This window comes from Episyrphus balteatus, chromosome 2 (assembly GCF_945859705.1).
Source record: "Episyrphus balteatus chromosome 2, idEpiBalt1.1, whole genome shotgun sequence".
NCBI classification, from domain to species: Eukaryota; Metazoa; Arthropoda; class Insecta; order Diptera; family Syrphidae; genus Episyrphus; species Episyrphus balteatus.
Genome location: NC_079135.1, coordinates 36,321,623 through 36,344,888, shown reverse-complemented (window position 1 = coordinate 36,344,888; position 23,266 = coordinate 36,321,623). Strand labels below are relative to the sequence as shown.

General features: G+C 29.6%; 1 protein-coding gene across 3 annotated transcripts in view; it reads right to left on the bottom strand.

Annotated features, from left to right (window-relative positions):
* The window catches only part of LOC129910083 (U-scoloptoxin(01)-Er1a), a 48,149-nt gene extending 28,448 nt beyond the window's left edge, over positions 1-19,701 (bottom strand). For 2 of the 3 annotated variants that reach the window (XM_055987339.1, XM_055987343.1), the window contains exon 1: positions 19,305-19,697. The gene's annotated coding sequence lies outside the window, so the exon portion shown is untranslated. Of the gene's footprint in view, positions 1-19,304 lie in introns of all 3 variants that reach the window. The other variant, XM_055987340.1, reaches the window with a different exon arrangement.
* Positions 19,702-23,266: the final 3,565 nt, after the last annotated feature.

The following is a 23,266-nucleotide window of genomic DNA, read 5'->3' as shown; positions in this document are numbered from 1 at the left end:
CCTTCTCATAGAAAGGTTTTTTTTATCTCAAATAATTCTTGGTTAATGACAAAATGGGCTTGTTCACCAAAACATTCAATTTGGGCTTTGAAAGTACCTACTCCTTTCGTTCAATGGTGGGTAGATCAGAAAGTGGATCCTTTGCTTTTTTTTCGAAAACGACTTATAAAAATGAATAGACTATTACTTCCGTTTCGGTGACTAAGGTACTTTCAATATTTTAAAAGGCCGGCGATCTGAATTTTTAAACCACAGAGAATGACTTTACTTTCTCATAAAATCTTGAATGTAATTTTGACATTCTTTGTAATATTGAGACCAGTACTTGTGGAAAGGTTATTACACATTTCTATGCTATAAGCTCTGGCATCTTCAAGTGCACTACGCTACCCAACTTCGAATTCAAGAAAACTGTCATCGTCGATGTTCACTTCTTTTTCTTAATGCATGCGCATGAATCGTTAGTCTTTCGAACTATTTCTCATCAAGCTACATCAGCTACATGAACTACATCAACAAAATATAAATTCGTTCCATCGGACATCACGGTTAAAATGTTACCATTTCTGAATTATTTCGACCACAAACAATACTTCTCAAGCTTCAATGGGGCTAAACTATTAGTTTTTGAAGTCGTCAGTAGCATATGTAGCTTACTTGTTGTAACTTCTTATTTTTCTTTTTGAAGTAAAAGGATTTGAATTTGGAAATAAAACAGGACTAAAAACCTTGTGAGTAAAATGCTATAAGTTAAGAAGTTATTCATGGAACCATCTAGCTTGTTCACTGGTTTTGAAACTTTTTTAAGTCAGGTGTGTAATATTCTTGCAATAGTGCATAAATGAGCCTCTGTCAAGAATCATATTTTTGCAACTAAACGTGAGCGAGAATTTGAAGATTTTTTGTTCTGATTACATACATTTTGCCTTTGAAGAACTATACGGAGAAAAAAGACTACCTAAAAACAAGCGGATTCCTAATTAAATTAAGCAGATTTCTGCATGGTTTTTTGCCAAGAAGACTTTTCCGACTTAAATTAAGCGTATACAATTTCTTAATTTTTTGAATGCGCAAATTTAAAAGAAATTCACTTAATTTAAGCGGGAATCATCTTATTTGTATGAGGAAACATTTTGACAAAAAAAAAAACCTGGCAGCCACTGGGGATCGAACCTGCATTTGTTGGGTCACTAGATGAGTGCTTAACCATGAGGCTATCTCACTATTAGAAATAAGTAACTAAATGATTATAATTTTAAAATTTTTATTTATTGTCCTTTTTTTTAAGATGAAAATTAACATTTTTAAAACAGACAAAAAACTAAAATTATAATCATAATTTAACTTTAGCTTCTTATTTCTAATAAAGAGATGGCCTCATGCTCATGGTAAAGCACTCGTCTAGTGACTAGAAACTAGTAGGGGAGAGTGGGGCTAAAAGTAACAGGGATAAGAATTAACAGCTAAAAAAAACGATGTTCCTTTCAATATTAAGGAACGCGTAAAGGAGAAAAATGCTCAATTTTTCCATATCTACCGGCACATTTACTTCAGTTGAAGATAAGATGACAGGGTGAGCAGTTATACTAGTGGTGTCCAAAAAAAGCATGTTTGTAACTTTTTTTTAAAATTATATTTTTGGTCTACCTCTTAACCTGAAAAAGATAGATTGCTAAGTGTTTTTTTGTTATATGCATTTGTGTTTTGGCTCTAAATGTTATGTCTATATCAGTTTCGCTTTTTGTTCAAATTGATTTTGTGTGAAAAATTTCATGCTGGGGCTAGTTGTAACATTTTTCCGGGGCAAGTTGTAACATGCAAAAACCTACCTATAGATTTGTTTACTTAGGTATTTATGATTGGTATAGTGTGACTCAGTTAAAATACTCCTCTTATTATGTATTCATTCGACTTTTTTTTTACTTTTTACACGTGAATTGTGATTTTTCGTTTATTTTATTTTTATTTATTTTGCATTACAACAAATGCTGTTTGTTATCAACTAATGTAAACTAATTTGAATAAGTACCAGAGTTCAAACCTTTCTCGGTTTGGAGCATATTTATTCAACTTTCAGGGAAGAAAGATTTACTTTAACGTTCAACGTAACGATTTTTTTCGACTTACCCCACTTTTTTCTTAATTTCATAAGAATTTTTTACCTAGTATAGTATAACCAACAACCCTGGATATGAATGCTTGTAAATGAATTTGTATTTATTTTGGAATTGCAAACACATTTTGAACCAACACTTGAATTTATAAAGCTTATAAAACAATTTATGAATTCAATTAATTTTAATTTAAGACTTTAGTCAAATCTTCTCCGAAATCTTGGATTTAATCCCTTTTTTTTTTTGCAAATCTGCACCAAAATTTCATGACTGAGGTTTGTTTTTATTATTACTAATTAAAATAAATAAATATAAACAAATAAAGTTATTTTTTTCTTATTTTTAGTTCTTGGTACAACCTACCCCGGTATGTGTTACACTTTGCCCCGTATATGGGGTAGGTTGAAACAACACGATTTTTTTTTGGAAGATTTATTTTTCAACATTACCCTTAGGTTTTGAAAAAAATTTGTGCTGGATCTTGCAGCTAAAATGTGGGTTGACTTATTTTTAAATTTGTAGGAGTACCATCGGTTTTAGTAAAAAGTGTTACATTTGGCCCCCCTCTCCCCAACTAGAAAATCTCTTAGAAGAAAATTACTCTGGACACAAAACGCAAATTAAAAATAGTTCATCGCATATTAACAATAAATTCCTATTAATTTAGGAACATAAATGTCTACTTTTCGAGAATTGTCAAGCGTAGAGTTCAGCTTAGGCTCACCATTTTATACATAAATGTATTTTTAAGGGTATGAATAAAAAAAACCCCTGATGCTTAAAATTCAATAGCGCATCTACAATTTATTTTTCGCTTTCAAGTTTTTTTAACACTTGCATCATATAACTCATCCAGGGATCTAGTCGAACAGGATAATTCCTCGTCTAGACACATTCATACAAGCATTATTGTATGTCGATGTCGGTGTGAAATGGCGCCATATTCGGCAGCAATAGTTAATTAATGTAGTTTTTTTTCTCTTCTTTTATATTCCAACAAACTTTTTGAGTAAGCTTATAAATAAACAAACTGACTATTCGATTAATGTAAACGTCATAATAACAAACAAATTGAAATTACTCACTAACTCTATTTGTTATAACGGAAAAATGTTATTTGTTTTTACCTTAACAATAAACGTGTTTATTTTATTGTTCATCAGGGAAACGAATTCTTAAAATTGATTTTATCAAATATGGTACCTATCTATTATTTAAAATAGTAAAATAATATTTCTCAAAATATTTCAGTTATTTTAATTTCCGTAAATAAGAAATTGGAAAAAGGAACTAACAGGCCTAACAGACGGCACGTGTGACCTTGAAACGTTTGCATAAATGATAATTTAATAACATGTGACAAATGAAGTTTAGAAAGTAAGCATTTATGTAACTTCAAACTTCAAAGTTTTCTATAGGTTAATTTATTGCATGTTATAGGCTTTGCTTGCGTATAATCATTTGAGTAAACTGAGTCTTTATTGAAAACTGATTTGCAAACTTATAAATACTGTAAAAACAATGTCAACACATAAATAAGGAATCAGCTTCGATTAGCGTATTTAAGTTGCTAAGGCAATCATTATAATAAGTTATAAGCTCGTTTTAATCCTCTCATTTGGAAACAATATTCTTTTAAAATACGGATTTAAGCTCAAGCTTAGAGAGGACTTAAAGATGTTACATTTATAAATAGATAAACCTTATCAGAAGATATCGATCATTCTATGTTTCTTTTATTTTCCTCTAAACAAATTACACAGGTCTACAAGGTTTTTGGTGCCGAGACTATGATATAATTTTCTATAGATTTTCGGTGTGCTGAATTCGAATCTGAAGTCAGAAATATCCTATCAGCTCCCGTTTTTGAAAAAATGTAATGTAAATTATGTAAAAAAAAACTACTTTTGAGGTTATGCTTTTATGTGAAGACATTTTTTTTAAATATAAATTATAACGGTTTCTATAAGAACTATATTCCTTCTTTCAAGATCTTTTTAAATCTTTTCGATATCTTTTTTATTGTTCGATCACGTTTTCATCTCCTTATTGATAAAAACACACTTACTTCATTTTAAGATACACTTCGCGTCACTTGAATAGAAACAACATTTTTTCTTTAGAAAATAGCGATTGGCGCTTTGGTGAGGTAACTAAGTAGATTTTTGGTTTTGCATTTTCAAAGAGGAACTTTTAACAAACAATGTTGTAAAAACAAAAAACCCAAAACAGAAACCGTATGGCTTCTAGTTGCGTTTTTTCGCATTACCTCACAAAAAACAGTGTTTTTTTTTTGCGTCACTTGAATAGAAACAAGCTCTTAAATTAGATAAAAATGATGAAAAATCATGGAAAACACTAATTATAGTAAAACAATATTAAGCTTTGACATTATTTGCACATTATAACCAATTATGGGCTACGAGCTACCAATAGGCACCACAGAAAATACATAAATAGAATTTAACATTAAAAATGCACTTCTACTGTACACAATCGTGGAACTTATTGGAGAAAGTGATAAAAGTGTTTGGTATCTTCTTACAAATTAAGAAAATCACATTTTCTACAATTTAAGGATTGAATAAGTGAAATAAACTTTCGTTTTTATCCGGAATGCATCTGTTTTGTTTTTATTGCGTTGTTTTTTCTTGAACTATCCTTGTGCAATCTCTAAGACGGTTGTTCTTCCACGTTCCTAAACTTGCCAAGAGCTTCTACCATTATTTCTTTGTAAAAGTTAGCATCTGTTTTTGAAGCGTGAAGCTTCAATTTTGCTATTGCACATCATAAAAACAAAGCGTATTACTATAACACATTTTAGTGCCCTTTATTGGCGATGCGATAAAGGTTATTCTTTTATAAACCAATGAAATAGGGCTAATATTAACGTGGTCCATCTGAGTTGGTATGTTTTTCTTTAAAAAACCACTCTTTACCTCACTACTTTTCAGTTCGAATGCAACTATAAAATAGTTAACTTTTTTGTAATCTTAGAAGAACTTAAAATGTTGTTATTTTGCATTTTGAGGCTTTTTTAATGTTGTGCACCTTTTATAACTTCCAGGATGGAACAAACCAACACGTTTCCATCGCACTAACACCACGTTTTTGACCGATTTTAGCGGCAAAGTGAAGAAAATTGCAGCTAGTTTTTAAGTTATTTTTTTCTCTGCTCGTGACTTGGGTCTCACCTGTCTTATTTTTTGATTTGATCACTAGTTTACGATATTTTAAAAATTATCTCATCCAAATTTGGCAAATTTTCCAATATCTTTCTCGATTTTGCATAGTGCAGGTGCATTTCCAATGTTAGCTGCTATTTATGCATTTTCTGTGGTGCCTATTGGTAGCTCGTAGCTCATAATTGGTTATAATGTGCAAATAATGTCAAAGCTTAATATTGCTTTACTATAATTAGTGTTTTCCATGATTTTTCATCATTTTTATCTAATTTAAGAGCTTGTTTCTATTCAAGTGACGCAAAAAAAAACACTGTTTTTTGTGAGGTAATGCGAAAAAACGCAACTAGAAGCCATACGGTTTCTGTTTTGGGTTTTTTGTTTTTACAACATTGTTTGTTAAAAGTTCCTCTTTGAAAATGCAAAACCAAAAATCTACTAAGTTACCTCACCAAAGCGCCAATCGCTATTTTCTAAAGAAAAAATGTTGTTTCTATTCAAGTGACGCGAAGTGACGCAGTTAAAAAGATATTGCAAAGATTTAAACAGGTCTTGAAAGAAAAAAATGGTTCCTATAGAATTCGTTATGAATTATATTTAAAAAAATTCTTCAAATTAAGGCATAACATCAAAAGTGGTAAAAAAACGTTTTTTTGGCATTTTCTAACAGTAATATAAAACGGGAGCTGATAGGATATTTTTGACTTAAGATTCCAGTTCAATACACCCAAAACCTTTAGAAAAGTATATTTTGGTTCATGTGGGGAAGAACTTGTTAACTCCAAAAAAGTCAAAAAACGATTTTTTCGAACTTTCTAACGGTAATATTTCAAAAACGGGAGCTGATAGGATATTTCTGACTTCAGATTCGAGTTCAGCACATCAAAAACTTATAGAAAAGTTTATCATAGTCTCGGCACCAAAAAAAAATTAAATTTTGTAGACCAGTGTAATGATTACTTTCTTTTGGAAATTTGGTATGCTTAAGGTTTTTAATGATAATGGAATAAGGCCCAATTTATTCACTCTCCATTATTTTTAAAGGCTCCATTAAAAATTATAAAACTGTCAAATCGCATACAAATTTTAAAATTTCCCTTTTTTAATGGCGACTTTAAATTTAATGGAGTGTGAATAAATTGGACCTAAGTGAATTTTGAAAGAGTTAAATTAAGTTTTGATACCACACAAATTATACCGATTTTATTTGCATTTTATTTTTCCAAAAAAATAATTACAGCCCAGGAAAATTAGTCAAAATATGGTGTCATGAAATCGAAATTTTATTCATGGAATTTGAACAGAAGAATTTGGATGTCAAGAGCAGCCGCCATTTTGAAAAAGAGGTTGGTACCGTGTTCATTTAATGGCTCCGTTTTTACTCATTTTAACCAAAAATGACCAAAGACATACTTTTTTAAAATAAAATTATCTAAGAAATAAATACGAAGAAGAACCAGGTCAAAAATTTATTGTAAAAATGATTTTTATCCAACACACCTACCTGCACTACACAAATGTTGAATATTATAGCTGCAATAACGAGCAAATAATTATTATTCGAATTTCCAAAGCTAACTATATCAATTTGGAGTTTTTCACTACAAACAACTTACATACTTATTTAAAATAACAAACTTCCCGCTGATACTTTGATATCAAACAACTTTATTCCAAACGTGTGTTTTGTATTGTAGCAATAAAACCATAAATCACACTTTTGATAAAAATGGTATTTCTATCAATTTTGTTCATATAAAGCTTTAAAACAGGTAGTCTTTTACTACTTTTTTGATTATACTTATCGAAGATGTAAAAAGAAAAACAAAACAAAACAAAACGGAAGCTTAAATCCGTTGCGCAGCTAATTGGCAATACAGTCCGGTAAAAAACATATAGTTATTTTTTTTTTTACTAGTGCAGTGAATTTTCTTTCTTTTTTTTTCATACTTAATCATCGAAACGAGACACAAATGCGCCAATAACAGAGTTAAAGCAAGTATTTCAAGTGTCAGGGTATGCGTGAATTTATTAATCAAAATCCACTGAAGTTGTAGCAATATCAAGGAAGAAAAGTCGTAACAAATCAAGTTCAATTGATGTGATGATTTGAAGAAAGTTGTTACTTTTTTTTTTAATAGAGAACTTGTGGTTACTTCATATTGCTGTGACAGCTAATTTAAATGTTGCAAATTATCTAAAATTCGCATAAGTATAAAAATTCATTCAAAACAAACGCCCACATAGGTTGATTTGTGACATAAATACTCTCTAAAAATGAATAAAACTTATGAAGCCTGTCCATTTTGTTGATTTTCAGACTTAAATAAAGTTAAATTAATTAATTTGGTTTTTGCGATTAGTTAAAAATTCAATGAACACCGATGTCAAACATAAAACTGGAATTCCAACAAAAGACAATTTATTCAGCTGTCAGTGGTTAACGTCGAAGATCAATTTGAATTTAACAGCAAAATACAATCAACACCTCCATCATCTCATAAAAAATTCAAGAAGCTTAATATGGTAATCTGAGCTATTTAGTTCGGAGCGAATTTTATTTCTTGGGCAATCAATCTTGATGGAAATATTAAAACTCCCGGCGGAGAAACTATTAAATTTTTGTTCACTCCAATTTCGAATCTAATTTTTGATGAGATATATTTCAAACGTGGTTTTGGAGTTTTTAATAATAACCTTCAACTTGTTTTTTGACAAGTGCCCTACATTTGATTTTTTAATAAGGAATAACATTATTATGACGCGTCTAAAAAAGGTCAAGGCCATTTAACGAATAATTAATAATAACGAGTAGGTATGAGAAATAATTCCCATCATTATCGCGTTTCGGAAAAAGATCTGTAGACCGCGCCTTAAGTTATAAAATGTTTGAAGATTTTTTTCTCTTTGGTGTTGTATTTTTAGATGTTGATTTTGGAAATTGTTTGCATATTTTGTTTTACCTAACTAAATTTAAATTTTTGAAAGATCGTGGATGTTTTGTTAAGATAAGGCAGTCGTAATAGTAATTTAATAGGCTTTTAGTTTTGGATTTAATAATATATTTAACACAAGAGCGTTGGGGAGTTAAATAGTAGTAAAGTAAAATAGATTGCGCTTAAGAATTCGTATTATTTTGTAGGTACATACTGATAAAACAATTTCTTTTAGTGAATTTGAAATCTAAACAAATTATTTCATATGATTTCTATAGTCTGTTTAATTTTATAAAATTTTTGTTGTCAACTTATGTTAGTAAAGCCAAAGGAGTGTTATGTATGTTCATCTGCCCATCATAACTTCTAAACGTTTGAAACATCTAGTTTGTCTCCTGGTTAAAACCTTTGTGTCATCACATTACTCACTTTGTGTCATCACATCACCCCACTGTTTAATGTACAGTGGCTACGCAACGAAAACAATTACCCCAAAATAGTTATAATAAAAAAAAACAAGTTTAAAAGGCAAGACACGACTAATCTAAAATCATGCTCTTATAAGAAATAAGTTAAACAAATCATAATTAAACTGAAATGACGTTTAAAAAAGAATCGGCATTACAAAATTACTAATTTTTAGGGATCATTCAAAGAGCTTGTTTTATGTTTTACTAAAATGAAAATAAATTTTCGAACTTATTGTCATATAATTTTAATAAGATTTTCATTCGGTTTCAATTTCTTATTTCGAAGACTTTGATTTCACTACTTTTCTTTGAGGAACCAAATTTTGAACGGAAAATGACAACTTTGTTTTTAACCATCGGTATCTCAGTGACCAACATTCGGACAAAAAAATTAAAGTAAGGTTTTAAATACTAGAATGAAATCTCTGAAAATAAGTTAACTATTTTCTATTTTTTTTTTATATTTCACATGAATTCGAAAAAAAGAAAAAAGACCTTAAAGTGGATTTTTGAAAAATCAAAATAATTAATACCTTCAAAAAGACTAATGTTAACCCTTTCGAATCCAAACTATAAATATCAGTGTTCAAAATTTTGTTTTCAGTATTATATCGTGTCAAACACATTACAACTAAGAAATATGAATAACAAAAAGTTGTTTTCCAAAATAATAAATAGCAAAATTTCATGTTACATGTAAGTTACCTACACTGTCTATGACCACCAAAAAATTTCAGTCCTTTTTTCGATAATCCAGTAACTAGACATTATTATTTTTCAATTAAGCCATAGAAACCTAAAAAAATTTTGAATGGAATATTTTTTACGAATTTTTAAATATGTATATGTTACATGAGAGTAACGTTGGGTTCGAAAGGGTTAAGTGTGTCTTTAATTTTTCCATCCACCCACAAAAAAACCTACAGTTTCAATTTTATCAATCTAACCGTTATCTTCTTTTGTTCGATTGAAATTTAAAAAAAAATCACATTTTTGTTTGCTTCTTTGAGGTCATAATTTTTCTCCACATTTTTGATACAAACAACGTTTTGATTAATAAAAAAATGTTTTCTTTCTTAGCTCTACTTGCATTTTTATTAGTACACTTAAATTCAGTTTTGACATAAAATAAAATGCACGACTGGGTCGCACGAACTTGCTCTTAGACTTAAACTTGCTAAAATTTTTAAGACTTTTTATATAGAAATTTGAAAAAACAAATAAAATTCGTTAAAAAAAAGAAAATAAAACAAAATCTGAAATCAAATTGCCCTCAAAAACAAGTATGCAGTTTTGATTGATATATTAAGATGCATTTTTAGAAAAAAAAAAATTTCAAAATCGTTAGAGTCGTTTTTTATAAGACTAATTTTTTATAAATATTTTTTGTAAAAAAAGTTTTAAAATTAAATTGGTATGCCATTTTGTAGAAATCACTAATCAGTATCTTAAAAACAAAATTTCAAAAAAATTTGATTTTTCAAATTTTTTTTAAAAATCCAAAAATTATTTTTTTGGAAATTTTATTTTTGGTTTATATTTAAATTATATAAATGCTTCTTCACAAAAAGTTTCGTTGAAATCGAATAAGTAGTTTCGGAGATAAACGGATTTGAGACATTGAGGATTAAAAGACAGAGCTTAGCTTAAAACTAACATTTGAATTTTTTAAACAGAATCGTTAGAGCCGTTTTCGAGATATTTCAATTTTACTAAAATCGGTATATGACAAGTACCGTTATTTTTGGTCCAAAAATATTAATTCCAAAAACCACTCTGGAGAGTCGCCAAATAACTCTACATACCAAGTTTGACATTAATCGGTTCATCCGTTTAGGCTGTAGGTCCTTATACAGACTGACAAACTGACAGACAGACGGACTTCCGTGACCCACTTTTTTGGCATTCTCTACCATCTTAATGTCATGGAAAAATGTTATCTCAACTTTTTTTTTTTTGTACGAATGCATAACTTGATATAATATAGTACCTATATCGCAAGTAAAAATAAATTATTTACATAACTTTCTTTGCATTTTGTTGTTCCTTGAAGTATTGAAAATACTAAAAAAAAAAAAAAAAAGATCAAGAAAGTTTAACTATGCTGAACTGAATGCTGAGTCGAACCTGAGATTTAAAATATTAAAATTTTGAACTGAATTTTCGCTGTCCAGAGTAAGGTGCCGAGCATTGTAATCATTTTATAAGGGCTAAAATGGTTAAGTAATGGTCTTTAAATAACTATATTATTTTAGATTTACAAATTTGTGGGTCTACTTATTTTAAGCGGGAGTCGAATAATACATTAATTTTGTATTATTCTATTTTCAACAAATGTTAAAAATCTTTGAATTCATTCGAATCAAGGGGCACGGTAGTGCCCAGCCAAGTTCTCTAGCAACTTTGGCACTACACCCTTATTTACAGGAAACAACTCAGGCCATTTTCGACCCCCCTCTAACTTCCACACCAAAGATGCTAGAAATTTCAAACTCGCTACATTTATTGAGCTTGTCAAAACCAAATTCCTCACAAAATTTAAGCTTTTTACGATGAGTAGTTTCTGCGATATAGAGCTTCAAAAATCGCAAAAACCGTAACTGACTGACTGACTCACTCACTCACTCACTCACTCACTGACAGATCATCAAAATTATGGAGAACTTCCCTTTAACGTAGAAACTTGAAATTTTACACGGTGATAGGGCTTGTGGTGTATACAAAGGGAAAAATCGAAAATTTGAGATTTTCAATTCAGGGGGCGTGGCATCCGCCCATTTCCGCTGAATTATCATCAAATATTATAGAGCACTTCTGATTATCGTAGAATCTTGAAATTTTTAGAATGGTAGAGCTGGTAGTTTGTAAAAAGGAAAAAATTTAAAATTTGAGAATTTCAGCCAGGGGGCGTGCGTGGCATCCGCCCATTTCCGCTGAATTTTCATTAAATATAATAAAGCACTTCTGATTATCGTAGAATCTTGAAATTTGGTAGAATGGTAGAGATGATAGTTTATACAAAGAAAAAAATTTAAAGTTTGAGAATTTCAGCCAGGGGGCGTGGCAACCGCCCATTTTCACAGAATTTTCATCAAATATAGAGATTTTCAATTCTACAGCCTTACCTTGCAAAAAGTAGTGAAATCACAACAAAAACATTACTGTTAAAAAAGGAGCCAAGTTCTCCTATGTTGAAATTATGCTGGCACAAAAAGTACTGAGATGTAAAATTGTACCAAGTTCTAAAGTTTGGGTTCAAATTCGTATCAATAAAATTTTGATTGTTTACTTGGCAATTTTTGAAATAACTTTAAAAATCGGTAATTAAAAGAAAAATTGTCAAGAGAACAATCAAAATTTTATTGATACGAATTTGAACCCAAACTTTAGAACTTGGTACACTTCTACATCTCAGTACTTTTTGTGCCAGCATAATTTCAACATAGGAGAACTTGGCTCCTTTTTTAACAGTAATGTTTTTGTTGTGATTGTTTTATCTAAAATGTATTTAAATCTTTTATTATAGCATTAGAGATACATTTTGTTCATTACTTTGAAACAATACAAAATTTCTACTAAACTCAAACAAGTCTTCTAACACAAAGTTGATTTTATGTTAGAGTAGTTCTCACTAACTCATTTTAATTTTAAATAATTTTTGGTGAATGTTGGATTTTAAATATTTACTTCAATGGAATAAAAATACTATTTTTTAAAAAGAATTTTTTCAAGTCCTAAGTACCTAAAATAATTTAATTTAATCACAAAATTAGTAAAACAAAATTTAGACTGGTTCAATACAATTGAAAGTACTCGCATATCATTTCTCAAAGCTACCTCCACCAATATATCACATTTAATGCCTCTGCTGGGCAAGGCCGTCTTGTTTTTCGGGGGGCTAATGAACTTTCTCGATATAATTTTTTTTTTCAAAAATCCAATATCAATTTAGTGTGATAGTTGATTTTCTGGTTCATTAAATGAATAAAACAAAATCCAATCTGCAACAGAAAAAAAAAATGCAACTCGTCTTTGTTTCAAGGTTAATTTTTATATAGTAGCTATCCAAAGAAACTTGTATACCGTTTTGTGGTTTATTTTTTGGCAGTAAAACAAAAATATAAAACCCAACCACCAACACTTTAAGTGATGATTTTAAATGCAAACTGCAGCTGTTTGAAATGAATTTCACTTTCTTTCAGATTAAGATTTCAGTCGAATCGATTATGATTATTTTCATAAACTTTTCTGCGTGTTTTGTCGTTCCCTTCTTTTTTTTTTGTCTGTGTATGTCTGTTTTCTGCTGCGTGATGAACATATTATTATTATTATTGTTGAAGATACATTTGGTATTGTTTTATAAGAATCAAGCCTGATTTAAACTGCACGTTGCCTTACATTTTTTTTTTTGTTTTTGTTTAATGGAAATCTGCGCACGCATTTGACCACATTTTCGAATTTAAACCTACTTATGACCAAATGTATCTATATCTATCACTTTTTGTTGCTGTTCGAATGCGTAAGTTATATACGTTTATATGTTTTGGTTGAAGTTATTTGCATAAGCGACGGTTATCGTGTTGTGGCGGTGCCGCCAAGCCGCAACTACAACCAGCAACCGGCTTTGTAGGAAATTGTAAATTTTTAGTTGTTTTTTTTTTCTTGGTTTTTATTTCTTCTTGCGATTTTTGTAAAGTTGTGAAACTTCCTCAACTTAAACGATCTTGAATTTTCGTATCTGGTCATCGTTTTTTTCTGACATTGTGTGAGAGTGTCTGTGTATCTATTTTATTTTTAAAGTGAGTATATACAGATCAAGCGTTACATCTGGACAGTGCCGGACTATTTACAGATTCTGTTGGTAAATTGCTGATAGGCTCGCCTAGGTAAAGTGGCTTCCAATAGCGGTACCACATACATCAATGTTGGTCGAAAACGAATGCCTTGAAAACCTTGAATAAGTTTTAAGTTAAATTAATTTGAAGAAGAACAAAAATGATTGAGGCTTTGAAATTGTTCTCAGGGCCTTAATGAATCAAGTTCCACCCTGTTTTAACATTTATATCCGATATACTGATATATACGATGGCATGATTGGGCGAGAGTGCGGTGGATTTTTTTTTTTGGTTGATTATCGCATTTACTCCTCGGGGGCAATTGGAAAAAGTTGCAAATTGCAATGCTACTGCATCTACAATGTGAATATATGTACAAAAGCTCTTCGATGCCAATGGTTGTTGTCGTTAGTAAAGCTGTCGCTGTCGACGTCTTCGAAATGAGGTACAAGGGCAAATCTGAGTTGTTGTTTAGCAATGAAGTGCAAAAAAGTAACAAGAAATGTTAAAAAAAAAATATTTTGTACTAAGATGATGCATATTTATAACAAAAAGAATCAACTTCGATTCAAATAAATCCTGAGAAAATCCCACTTAGCCATCATGGAGGGAATTATTTTTGTTTTTTTTTTTTTATTTTAATAATTTTTTTTTCAAAACTTGTCTTAAGTATTTGAGTTTAATGCCTTTTGACTAATTGATTGACTGTTTAAGAGGTGAGGCAGAGAAGAGTGATCAAAAATGAAAACCGGATGTATCTGTCAATAAAGTTGTTTCTTTTTCTTGAAAGATTTTTTTTTATTTTCAAGACATGAACTTGTTTAAGTTAGCGGTACACAACACAGAATTTTATTGCAATATTGTTACTATGCGGTTTAAATGGAATTAAGTTAAATACCACAAACAATAAAATCAATGTTCTATTTTTGGATTAAAAAAAATAAACAAGGGCTTTTTTTAAAAAAAAATTATTTTGCAAGTTTTGAATTAAAAAAAAAAAATTTTTAATGTACCTATCTACTTTGTTCAGCCATAATTTATCAGATGGAATATTATTTTATATCAAGAGATGAAACAAGATCTGAATGGTGGTTTCTCATTGAATTTATTAAGAACGGTGCTATCTGGTGTCGTCTCTTAAAATGTAGAGCAGAGTTGATCACATTCCAGTTGAGCGGCAAAATAAAACATGTTCTAAGACACGTAGAGAAATACTAATTAAATTACTTATCGATGAATTATTGAACTTCCTTTAGTTAAAATCTTGTTTTGTTTTGATAATTTTGTTTTACAAAGTATGTATGAATACTTGGCTAAGATTTTGCTTTTTAGATTTTTGTGTCGTTTTGTTAACTATTGTAACTTGAAACTGTTTAACCTATTTCAAACCACGCAAAACTGCTCCAAACTCAAACATAAAACAAAAAGAACAAACACATTATATAAATATATCAATTTTCTCAAAAACTAGAAGACATAGAAACATAGGGTTTTCACTGTTCTTTAAGGAATCAATTGAGACAGTTTTCTGTGTGAGTAATTTTTTTACTAAAATTCACAGTCTGGACAAAAATAGTATAAAATGAGTTTAAAAAAAATTTTTTTCGCCTATTTTTAACTTTGAAATCGATTATTTCAAAAACTATTGGTTATATTATATTGATTTAAGAATTAGAATCAAATGTACAATTTTTCCTTTCGGGAATGGTATCATTTAGTACTGTAAGTGTTGCCGTTGTTTTTTAATAATTTTTTTTTTATTTTGATAATTTTTTTTTAGAAAACTGCCCCTAACACCTAAACGGGGGGAGATAGACCCCCCTCCCAAAGAAAAAAATGTTTGTACTGAGCTCCTCTATAAAAACCCGTTATCAAATCCTGGCGCCAAGGTTATCCTACTACGTGCCGAAACAACATTTTTGTTCTATACCTAAAAGTTCGAATTTCTGTATCTGGGTTGAAATCGAAAAATTTTTTTTTCTAAGCCAATTTTGGAGTGATTTTCATAAAAAATACCTCGATTGATTGGGAAATAGATATAGTTTATGAATATATTTTTTAAATAGCATGTTGTTTTGAAAACATATACTTTAAACTGATGCCGAAGTTGGGCAAATGACGAAAAAAATGGAATTTTTGAACTTTGACAGCTTATAAATTCTAAGTGGTTTCACCGAGTTACATGTTTTATACATTGTTGAAAAGGTATATTTATCTTCTATCAGAAACTGTAAAAAAAATCGAAAATGGGTAAAAAATTGTCGAAGCTAGAATTTTTTCAATGGGTGAAGGTCCAAAAAACCGTTTTTTGCCGGTAACTCCAGATTTTGGGGGTGTTAGGGGATTTTCAAATACCGTTTCGTAATCAGTGCGACTAGCTCTACAAAACCTTATAGGTCTCCGCCCGCGTATATTTTGAAACCTCATTTTTGTAACACCGTGTTATCGATGTATTTTGGGTAAAAATATTTATGTTTTCTCAAATAAAATTTAATAAAATTGATCCAAAGTTTAAAAAGGCCTTGGATGAAAGGGTGTTTTTTTTTGTGCAAGAAATGTAAGTGATTTTTGGAAAAAGTCAGTTTCAAAAACGATATTCGACTGAAATGTAGCATTATTGTTAAAAAAGAAAGGATCACACAATCTAAGGAGGCCATGAATGAAAGGGCGCTTTTCGAGAAAAAAAATGTGAACCGAAATTTTATTCTAATGTATTTTTAGTGCATAATTTAATAGTTAAATAAAACAAGATTTTTTAGAGCCAATTCAATATAAACTTGTGTGATTTTTTTTTATTGATTTTAAATGCTAAAGATTTATTGATTTACCTAATACACTGATTTTTAATAAAAATAAATTAATATACTTAAATTATGTTTTTTTTTTTTACTTTTTCATTATGTACATAAGTACCTCAAAAGTGGCTATTACAATAAAAATAATATAGAAATGAGATATGAATTTTTTGAATTTTTAAACAAAAATTTTAAAAACTGTATTTTTACCTAAAATTTCATCTATATGTATAGAATAAACCAAAGGAGTCACTTTCTTTGGAACAAACATCTCAGATGACATTTGTGGTACAAAAGTGTCAAACACATCATGGTCCAAAATGTACGAAATAGTAGTATCAAAGTTGAGCTCGATACACCATTTTGTTTTATTAAACATGCACTAAAGAATAATGCGAAGTTGCTTTAAAAGTAAAATTTTAATATTATGCGACCAAGCAAATAGTGGTTTAAGATTTTAGGTATTTTTTTTTTTTATTTTAAACATATTTTTTTAAAAAGTGTATGATGACAAATGGCGTATTTCATTTTGACTAATAGTTAAATTTAATAAGTTTATAGTCATTTAAGGTAAATTGTATGTTGTTTACATTTAATATTTTTTTAAAAGATTTTTTTCAATTGAATATAGTTTTGCAAGTTTGGATCAATAACAATTTTTAAAAATTGATTTTTTATAATTTAATAAATATCTTCAGACACCACCCTTGAAAAAATCTGTCCTTTTGTTTTGGGAGGAGTAAAAGACTTCGAACAACTCAATGAATTCACAACTCCTTTTTTCAAAAATTTTGTCAATTAACTATATGATAATCGACAAATAGATATATCCCTAACATTATAAAACATTCGATCTAGCAGTATTAAAGATTCCTCAATAATCACACTGTTAGAAGACGGTCATTAAAGTGATGCCCCTTAACTACAAAGTTTAAGAAAAAACTATTAGGGGCTTAAGCCTTAACTGGAAAAAGTCAGACATTTTTCATTCATTAAACTTTGAACCAGGTTTTAAAATTTTTGTTAAAATTACTCAACTGTTAATAGATAGGAAATGATTAGACTACTAACTTTCATTGACTGTGTTTTCTAATTCAGCTTAAAGACAGTAAGAACTTTGACCTTTTGAATGCATTTGCACGTGCGTCGTCACTAGAAACAAGGAAAAGAAAAATATGGATATTCATGTAAGAATGAGATAGAATTAAAATTAAGTGATTATCATCTTGTAATATAAACAAACAAACTACAGAGCTAATTACATACATGGAAAATGCTGTTTTATAGAGTTAGAGTCAAATCAACTTCTATGTAAGTAGTTAATAACTACTTCCAACAAAGCGTAAATAATAAATTAATCATAACAACATTCCTTAAGTTTTACTTTAAATTTTCTTCATTAAGTTTATACAATTATGTTAAATGAAAAAACATGTAAGTTAAATACCTATGATAAAGAAACTATCTATTTATCAATCTAATTTACACTAAACTACTACCAATTATTGCCACACTTCTCTAAAATATAATCCATTTAACCATATAACTACTAGTTATAAATTAAACGAAAATAAAAAAAATACTTAAACAAAAAACTATTTAAATTGCCAATCAAGCGCAAACTAAAGAAAAATAATAAAAAAAAAATAGAAGAAAGAAAAAAACATCAAGATATAAAAAACAAATTAAAAGAAATCTAATGAAATAAAAGTACAAGGTCACATTGCTAAACTAAATTACAACAAAACAAAAAAAAAAATATATAAAACTGATATTTCATCAAATGCATGAAATACAAACACAATTGAGCACGTTTCACCTGCTTCAAATAATAATAATAAAAAAAAAAATTCAGGAGAAGCTACGTTTTGCTTACCATATTAGATGATAGACTATACAACAACGACTTTACAATAGCAAAAGACTATCATGACGGACGGGAATTATTGCAGCACAATACCTAACAATACAAAGCTTATAAAAAAAAAACTTATTTAAAGAAATTCCATTCACATATATCGACATAATTTAATGCTTTTATTGCCAAGATTTTTACGCTATTATCCAGCTCACATGCGATGATGATGATGAAGATGAAGACAAATTTAATTGATGGCAGAATGAAGATACTTTAAGTCAAGCCAACACCATTATTATACACTCTCTTTTGAAATGGCATCGAATTCCCATAACTACCATACAGAAGTTGCACGGTAGCACTATCTACCACATTATAATACATATCCTCAATCAAAATTAGCACCTATAAAACATGTCTAGTGTAAGCGGTCATTAAATCATTGACATGGCGAATAACCTCTCTTCGCAACAATTTACTATGACATTTCACATTTTATTAAGAGACCTAGCATTCCTTTCGAGACATCTAAATAGATACGAGTGTTCTTTACGGTAATTTATTAATTCGTTGGGAAACCGCAAAAAGCAAAAATAAAATCCACTTGCTCATAATGACAGCTTGCAAAGATACATGCCTGCAATGACGACAACATTAACGTGCAACGTGAGTTTGCTGAAGAATTCTCTGCACTAAACCACACACTTGTCTCATGAGTTAGCCAGCAGCTACCAAAGTAATTACACAAAGTATCTTCAGAGATGCCAAGCTTTGTGTATCTAAGAAAAAACCTATCTATGTAAGTAGTGATTGCGGATATTAAGTAAGGCATTCCAATTCAAATAGAAAATGCAAGTGAATTAACTAATTCATCTGCAAAAAAGATACTTTTGTATCTAAGATAACTTTTTTGAACTTGAAGATAAATTGTAGATATATTTATGCACCTGCTTTCAAAAGCTCAAAGTACACACAAGACTCTCATTGCTCAATTTTCAAATTCTTACCCTCAAAACCCATATTATTTATGTATCTGTGCTAAATTCGATTCGAAAAAAAAATTATAATAAAGATACCAAAACTAGTAATAGTAGATTTTTTTTTTGTTACACACCTTAATGCATGAATGGTTATTCCGAACGTAAATCTCCTTGGAACCAGCCAACAACAACAACAACAACAACAAAAAACAAAAACAACTGCAGCACACAGCAACAACAAGAACCTCTCAACTGAATAGTAACTGCAAATTATTTTTTTTTTTATTTTATTTTTTTTTTTATTTAATTTTTTTGCCTTTGAGATACTTTTACTTTCTGTTGTATCTACACTTGTATTTTTATATTTTTTCTTGATTTTATTTTATTCACACACTTCAATGCAACACTTCTGTTGAGGATATTTTTTTATTAAATTTTTTTGTATTGATAATTTTTATAGCAAATAAAATCAAAACAAATATACAACAAAATTCTTTTTGAGATACTTTTTTTAGTGCCAAAAATTGTTTTTAAGATATTTTTTTTTTTTTTGAGTATTTCACTAAAACAATCGAAATTTGTATGTTTTTTTTTTTAATTAATTTTGTTATAAATTAAAATCCGAAATATATAAATTTATTATTTCAAAAAACCGTTAAGGGAGAAAAAAAAAATTTTATTGCACAACATTCAATTTCAATTTGAAAAAAAAAAAAAAAAAAAATGGATGCAGATCAGAGAAACGAGACTGAGAAAAAGTAACGTTCAACTCCAGCAACGGTCCGTGTTCATTTGAAATTCGTTTGAAATTATCGACGACTGGTTGACGGTAAGTTTAACGTTTCGATTTTATATATGAACCCCACCAATGCGCCAAGACACTCTACAAGAATTGGTTGGAATTGGAATATTTTTGTATGGGGGATCTGAGATTGAGGGATAATATTTTAGTGTTGTTGCTGTTTTGGCGCTCACAATATAAATGCAGACAAAAGATATAGGTAACGCAAGAGCTCTCGGATTCAGTTTTGGTTTGGTAGGTATCTGCTGGATGGCGCTCAGGTGGAAAAAAAATTTAAACGAGTATAGAGTATGGTGCTGGATGATGGTGATTTTTAATGAGTAGTAGTAGTTTGGTGTTGAATATAAACTGGAGATGGTTGGTGTTATGTTGAAGAGTTGAAGTTGAAACTATATAATTTGCAAGTGAATTGTTGATATTGAGTATACAATTTTGGAATATGTGTGGTGTGATGGTTGGTTGCAGAATTTTTTTTTTTTTTTAATGAAATGCACTCTCACTCTCTTATAGATATCTCGAGGTTAAATTTTGTTTTCAATGAGAGAGGTTAATTTTTTGTGTTGTGTTTTAATGGGGAGATTGAGAGATTTTTCTTAAGTTGGAAAAAGAGATACAGAGGCACTTGAGAGTCTAAGAATTCTCAGATTTGCAAAAGAAAAGTGTTACCATTGCTGGTTGCTTTTTTACAGAAGGGATGTTTTTTTTTTATTTAATTACTTGTAAATTAAATTGCACTAGGTGGCAGATTCTTGCTCTTGTTGTTCAAATGTAAATCATTTAAAAAGCCTGACTTTTTTTTATTTTTGTATTATTCTGAAATATTATTTTTGTCTATCAGTTCTACCTGGATACTTGAATTATTTTGTTTTTAATTTTGGCTTGCGATATAAGGTACTAAAGGGCTATAAGATTGCACAACTTAAAACGTAAAAATTCGACTTAATTGCTTTATATAGGATTTTTTTTTTAAATATTACATTAAGATGTTCACTATGGCGTATGCGTAACTTTTTTTTTGATTACTCAGTAGAAGCTATGCGTATGGAATGCAGCAAGTTTATAACTTGTAGAAATATTATAACAGCTTAGAAAAGGAGTGATCTAAATGAAAAATCCAAAGTATTGGAAAAAAAAAAAAAAATGATTATATTATTGTAATATTGAATTAAAAATTAAGCCTTTGTTTCAAACATTTAAAACATATTATAAAATAATAGTTTTCAGTCCTTATCAGCTTATTCTTGTTTGTTTTTCTTTTAGTAAACTCAAAATTGCATGAATGAATAAATGAAATGATCTAATTCTTCAACAGTGTGTTAACTTGTTGGTGTGAGCCAATTTTTGAACAACCCATGAAGCCTTCTGATATGGAACATTATGCCTTCTTTATAGGTATCTATTTACAGTTTTTAACTGTCAATTTTTGAATATTAGTTCGATTAAAATACCAAAATTTTTTTGCAATAAAAGAGATAGAATCAATTTGATTACATAAAACAAAAAACTATTTTTCTTAATACTCAAAAGCCGATATCTTTTGACCAAGGTCTCGAAACAAGTTTATGCATTGCAGTAGGAAAATAACAAATTTATTTTTTTTCATATTTTTGAGAAAAAATCAAGGTTAACCCATTGTCAAAATAAAACTCCATTTTTAAAAATTTCCTCCAAATCTATCGACTGAGACATCAAAAGAAAGGTCTGTATTAGCTCTATTCATAACTGAAAACTAAAAAATTCTTGGAGGTCTGGTTCCTGAGATATTTCCAACCAAACATTTTGTTTTTCTCTTTTTTTTTTCTTATATTCCGAAGCCGATATCTTTTGACCAAAGTCTCGAAAAGAGTTTTGGTCAACAGATACGAGCTCACAGTGAACAGTCCTATGCATTGCAGTAGAAAAATAAAAAAATTTTTTCATATTTTTGAGAAAAAAATCAAGATTAACCCCTTGTCAAAAAAAAAACTCCATTTTTTAAAATTTCCTCCAAATCTATCGACTGAGACATCAAAAGAAAGGTCTCTCTTAGCTCTATTCATAACTGAAAACTAAAAAATTCTTGGAGGTCTGGTTCCTGAGATATTTCCAACCAAACATTTTTTTTCCCTTTTTTTTCGTATACTCTGAAGCCGATATCTTTTGACCAAGGTCTCGAAACAAGTTTTGGCCAACAGATACGAGCTCACAGTGAACAGGCCTATGCATTCCGTAAAAAAATAACAAATTTATTTTTTTCATATATTTGAGAAAAAATCCAGGTTAAGCCCTTGTCAAAAAAAAATCCGTTTTTAAAAATTTCCTCCAAATCTATAGACTGAGATATCAAAAGAAAGGTCTGTATTAGCTCTATTCATAACTGAAAACTAAAAAATTCTTGGAGGTCTGGTTCTTGAGATATTTCCAACCAAACATTTTGTTTTTCCTTTTTTTCTTATACCTACTCCGAAGCCGATATCTTTTGACCAAAGTCTCGAAAAGAGTTTTGGTCAACAGATACGAGCTCACAGTGGACAGGCCTATGCATTGCAGTAGAAAAATAACAAATTTATTTTTTTCATATTTTTGAGAAAAAATCAAGGTTAACCCCTTGTCAAAAAAAAAACTCCGTTTTTAAAAATTTCCTCCAAATCTATCGACTGAGACATCAAAAGAAAGGTCTCTCTTAGCTCTATTCATAACTGAAAACCAAAAAAATTCTTGGAGGTCTCGTTCCTGAGATATTTCCAACCAAACATTTTTTTTTCTTTCTTTTCCTTATACTCTGAAGCCGATATCTTTTGACCAAGGTCTCGAAACAAGTTTTGGTCAACAGATACAAGCTCACAGTGGACAGGCCTATGCATTCCGTAAAAAATAACAAATTTATTTTTTTCATATTTTTGAGAAAAAAACAAGGTTAACCCCTTGCCAAAAAAAATTCCATTTTTACTTGCTCTATAGGGCAAGTATTGGTTTCGTGTCGAAAAAAAAATTTGAGGTTTTAATCAAAACCAACATTACGATGATGGAGAATTCCAAAAAAGTGGGTCTCGCAATTCCGTCCGTGCGACTGTTCGTCTGTGCGTCTGTGCGGTTGTGCGTCCATCTGTACACATTTCTACAGCCTAAACGGGTGGACGGATTTTCTTCAAATTTGATACAGATGATTTTTATGGAATTCTGAAAGTTGGTTTTTTTTTGTTTTTTTATATCTCGTTTAGAACGTATATCTCCCATACAAAAAAATACGATATTGCGAATTTCTCGAAAACGGATCTAACGATTTTGATTAAACTTTGTAAACGTTATATTTAA